A 5811-nucleotide genomic window follows, 5' to 3' on the forward strand; every position below is an offset into this window, starting at 1 on the left:
TTCCAGGTACCTGCTCACTTCTGTTATTGGAAACAAGCAACTGTTAAAATCCCCAGCAGTGAGTCAAGATATTCAAATAAGAATATAAAGACTTAGCATTCAGACCCACGGGGAAAAGGAAAAATAGTACATTTTTTATCCTTTCAAATCTGCTACAACAAAAAGAAACATAATTCAATATCTCATGAGTGAATCCTGTCATACTTCGAAAAAAAATCTACAGAAATGTATCCTGCAGCAGCAATATATATTCACAAAGGCATCCCAGGGTCTATGTTTCTTTCCTAGAAACTAAGCTTCATTTTTGTCCCATAAAATCGAGAGAAGGGAGCTGGTTTATGATTTTATACAGAATCAGATGCTGAATCTGCATCGGAACTACAGCAACCTCTACTGAACTTTCAGGGCTCAGTCTTAACGATACCTGATATGTACAATTGTTCATTAACCCCACACGAATTTTCATATGCTCAGTAACACGTATCAGTTTAGTTAATTATTTTTGGTTAAGACTTGTTTAAGTATGTGCCTTTCTGTCTTACGTAATTTTGAGAATAAAGACCCTTTCTTATTGTTTTATGTTCCCAATGTGTTCCAAGGTTAGTTGATGCAGGTACCAGGACATCTGCAAACAACTGTTCCTTTCTCATAGATTCAGTAAGTTTCAGATGGATGAATACATTAATGAGTGTGCACAAATATGTTAAAATAACATGTAGGCATAACTAGACACAGTGAGGAACAAACCCAGCATTTCCCCCAAAATGTCAGAGAAACAATTCAATTCAATTGAATGAATGTATTTTGAACACTTCCTACATGCAAAACATTGGGCAAGGATTGTGAAAAATACACAGAGATGAATGAGACTTGCCCTGGCCCTTGGAAAATCTTCATTGTGCCAATGGAGATAGCTGTGGGTGTTGAAGTACGTCTTATGCTCGGCTTCATGCCCTCTCGGCCTACTGTTTTACTCTAGCTTTATGGAGCCAGTTATTTGCAGATGTCCTCGTACCTGCATCAACTAAGCTTCATTTTCTTCCCTAGGATTTCTCCTCTGAGCACTGTGAGATGTCAGCAATGTGCTCAGCCATGGTGACACAGGCAGAAACCAGGCTATGCAAGTGAACACCCCGTATGGCAACTCGACAAATGGGAGAAGGGAACCAACAGAGACATTCCTCTCTTCTGTCGCTCAGGTTTTGATCCCATTCTACGCAGCTGCTTGGAGGGCCACCTCAAGAGATCAAACTCCAGTTGGTCCAGTAGGAATCAGCTTTCTCTCTTTCCCCTTTATTCATCCCTGCCTCTCCTTCGGGTATCTTAGGATCACATCTCAAAATGAACTAGCCCTAGTCTCAATCTCTGACACCATCAAAGCAACAAATTAGAAAATGAGTATGCTATAAAGAAAAGCAAAGAGCTGTGAGTACAGGAACTTCGCTCTATTTGATAACCCTTTCGAAAGGCTCCCTAAGCGGCTCTGAACATCTCTTGGTTCATACTTGCAATCCCAGTGGCCTATACTAACCCTGAGCAGTAACTCTGATTCATTTGGAAAATATAAGTGATGGTGCAGATAAAATTTATCTTTTATCAATAATTCTGGAAGTTTCTAAATCTGGAGATTTAGAATATTTGATGGTATAATTAAGAACTAAATGCAATCCCCCTCCCCATTAGTGGATTAATTCACATTACTCCTTTATTCAAAAGTTCCAAGTCCTCTCACTAGCAATAGTCCTGAAAGAACAAAAGAGAGGAGGGAAAGGAAAGGAATGGGAAAAAGGAAAAAAGAAAAAGAAAAGAAAAGAAAAAAGACACTGCTTTAGCTTCTTAGATTTTAATGTTATTGGATGAAATCTGGGACTAGGGACACTAGAAACCTGAAGGAACCTATATTAAATGAAGTAATCATTTAAAAATCGGTTGTTGGCTAGGTGCAGTGGCTCATGCCTGAAATTCCAGCACTTTGGGAGGCCAAGGTGGGTGGATCACCTGAGGTCAGGGATTTGAGACCAGCCTGGCTAACATGGTGAAACCCAGTCTCTACTAAAAATACAAAAAAAAAAAGTAAGAAAGAAAAATTAGCTGGGCGTGGTGGTGGGTACCTGTAATCCCAGCTGCTTGGGAGGGTGAGGCTGGAGAATCGCTTGAACCCAGGAGGCGGAGGTTGCAGTGACAGGAGAGTGTGCCATTGCACTCCAGCCTGGGTGACAAGAGCAAAACTCCATCTCAAAAAATAAATAAATAAATAAATAAATAGGTTGTTGATTCTTTAAATTCTAACTAATTCGAGAAACAATATGTCTGGAAAAACTATATATATATATATATATATATAAAATACACACATATATCTTTGTCTAAAAATCTAACCTATTTTCCACTTCCTTTCCCTTGTGCTGGCATAGTCAATCATGGTAACCCTAAGCAGGTGCCTAACAGGTTGTTCATATATTGGCATGGCAAAGTAAGAAGCTGGAGTGTGCAGTTGGTAGTTCAGATTCTGGGGGTGCTAATTAGTGCAAATGATCCTAATGCTAGTTAATCATCCCAAATCACATTTTCAGTATTTTGGAAACTCAATCCTTGGCAATTCCACTTTGGGTGCCAATTAATTTTACAAGTCAATCACTGTTTTTGGGGAGGATGGAATAAACATAGAATAAATGTTTCTATCCATGTGATTTATTTGTATTCAATTTCAAAACAAAGTATGAACCCATACCCACTTTCAGAGCACTTTACCTGAAATCTTCTAGCATTTGTAAATATCTATCTCATATGATGGTTCTCTCTGGGCATGCCTTATTTTACCTCTCTACTTCATAGTAAGGTTCATGTCGCACACAATTTTGGATCTTCTTCACACTCCCTACTCTACCCTATAATCTAACACGATTGTTCGCACTTAGCATGCCCTTAGTAAATGGTTGCTAAAGGAATGAACAAAACAATTAATGAGTAACTGAGTAAATAACACCTCGAAATAATAAAATTGAGGATGAGGAATTATCTACAATAGTCCCAGAATGCCACTGGGACACCCAGAATGTTCCCTTAGTAGCAGCACACATGTTGACTTGTGTGCTATGAATGCCATTGGTTGTGCACACATTTTCTTTAAGATGTGCTCTTTCTACTTCAGCATGCTCTGTACTCTGCAGATGTGCAGTGGTAGCCATATTTCAACTCTCCACCTTCACACCTCCCACCGGTGTTAACCTCTTTTCCCCAGGATTTATGTCTTTTTTTATTGTTCTGCCTGGAGCCATGCCAGATCCTAGGATCAAACTTCCCAACCTTACCAAACTCGTGGGTGAAGGGACGGAAATCAGACTTGGTAGAAAGGCCTGTGCTTCTAATGTGGGAAAGGAAATGGCTTACTTGTCTCCATGGAAACACATGCACTTTCCAATTGTTGCTGAATAAATGAAAGTTGTGTTCTTAATTCACAGACCTCAATTTCAAGCAAATCTAGCAGTTTTTCGGGGCCAGCACATTGAGAATTTTTTTCTTTTTTTTTGAGACAGAATCTCACTGTGTTACCCAGGATGGAGTGCAGTGGCACAGTCTCGGCTCACTGCAACCTCCACCTCCTGGGTTCAAGGGATTCTCCTCTCTCAGCCTCTTGAGTAGCTGAGATTACAGGCACCTGCCACCACACCCAACTAATTTTTTGTATTTTTAGTCGAGATGGGGTTGCACCATGTTGGCCAGGCTGATTTCAACTCTTGACCTCATGATCCGCCCACCTCGGTGAATTGCATTTTAAATTTCATTTTTTTTAAAAAATTATTGTTTGTTGTTTCATCTTACCCTCTAATACAAAACTCAGTAACAATTTCTTCTAAATGGTTTCTACAGAATAGTCAGGAAGCGCTGGATTCTTAAAAGTATGAAATTAGTTATTAAAACTGCTTTAGGATTTAGTTAACTTTTTTGAGAATTATCAGAAACTTCATGAAATACAACAATAAAGACCAGACCTTGAGTCTGCATTATTATTTCTCCAAATATATAACCAGGTACAAATGATTTTTATTTTGAACGACGATGCTTAGATCCTCAACAAAAGACGGGTTGATGGGTGCTGCAAACCACCATAACACATGTACAGCTATGTAACAAAACTGCACGTTCTGCACGTATAATCCAGAACTTAAAGTATAATTTAAAAAAAAAGTTTTTGAAGGATGGTATATTTAAATTAAGTCGATATTTGTTACCCCTTACTCAGTTTTTAAGAATGCTGACAGTGGTGTCACATAGAATGACAATGTAGACTATAATCAGCTGTGGGTCATATAGAAAATACAAACATCAGGGTGTCACTCAAGACACAGTGAATCAGTGCTTCTGTGAGTTACAAGAACCTCTAGACTGCATGTAGAACAGCATGGGATCGTATGTAGTAGAGTAAGACCACAGGCTTTGGAAGGCCTCTGTCACTTCTTAGTGATGTATCCTTGAGCAAATTACATAACCCTTTGGTGCCTCATTTTTCTTATCTGTAAAATGATGATATTAATAATCGATAAAGCTAAAATATGTAGAATAGTCCCCAGCATAGAAGTGCTTAACTCATGTCAGCTCTTTCTTCATTCCTACTTAGTAAGTGTATGTTCAATAAACTTTACAGGTGATTCTGATCCAAAGCCAGTGTTTTAAAATGGTTATCTATGCTGGGCACGGTGGCTCATGCCTTTAATCCCAGTACTGTGGGAGGCCGAGGCGGGCAGATCACGAAGTCAGGAGTTCAAGACCAGCCTGGCCAACACAGTGAAAACCCGTCTCTAGTAAAAATACAAAAAAAAAAAAAAATGTATTAGTCTGACGTGGTGGTAGGCACCTGTGGTCCCAGCTTCTTGGGAGGCTGAGGCGAGAGAATTGCTTGAACCCAGGAGGTGGAGGTTGCAGTGAGCCAAGATCATGCCACTGCACTCCAGCCTGGGTGACACAGCGAGACTCTGTGTCAATCAATAAATAAAGAATAAAAAATATAAAAATGGTTATCTAGAGCTGCAGTGTCCAGTTTGGTAGTCACTGGCCCTAGGTGGCTATTGAGCACTTCAGATACATTCAATGTGATGGATAAACTGAATTTTAAATTTTATGTAATCTGAATTTCATGTCTAATACTTGATTCAGTTATGAGAAAACAGCTTGGGTATGTGAATGTGTTTTTCAACAGTACATTTTATGGAATGAAAATACAGACCAAGTATTTTCAAGGAAATTTAACACCTGAATTGAGATGTGCTGTAACTGTAAAATACACACCATATTTTGAAGACTCAGCACAAAAAAGTAAAATATCTCACTAATATTTATATTAATTGTATTTTGAAATGATGATATTTGGGATAAAATAAAGCATATTTTTTAAACTAATTGCACTCGTGTTTTTCTGTTCTTGAATATGGCTGGTTAGAACATTTGAAATCACATGTGGCCTGCATTATTGTTAACAGTCAGTACTGACCTAGAGGATGCCAGGGGCTCATGAGTTAGTGAATAAATTCTAAAATCTAATTAACTATTTTTCCAAATCCAAAATGTAAACCCATCAGTAGAAACAAAATTATTAACCTCTGGGAAAAAGATTCAAAAACATAAGATATATGAGCCAATAAAAAAATTGTGTGTGTGTGTGTGTGTGTTGTATCGCTGTGGCACAGAAATTTTCACAGAGAAGAGAATACAAGGCATTCTGCTGTCATGGGCAAGCCATATTAGTAAGCTACTTACAGACTGGCTTACAAAGCTGAAGGAAGTTTCTTACAGTCAAATGAGCCACAGCTTTTT

Source organism: Mandrillus leucophaeus, unplaced genomic scaffold, assembly GCF_000951045.1.
Source record: "Mandrillus leucophaeus isolate KB7577 unplaced genomic scaffold, Mleu.le_1.0 Scaffold1, whole genome shotgun sequence".
In the NCBI taxonomy this organism is placed as follows: Eukaryota; Metazoa; Chordata; class Mammalia; order Primates; family Cercopithecidae; genus Mandrillus; species Mandrillus leucophaeus.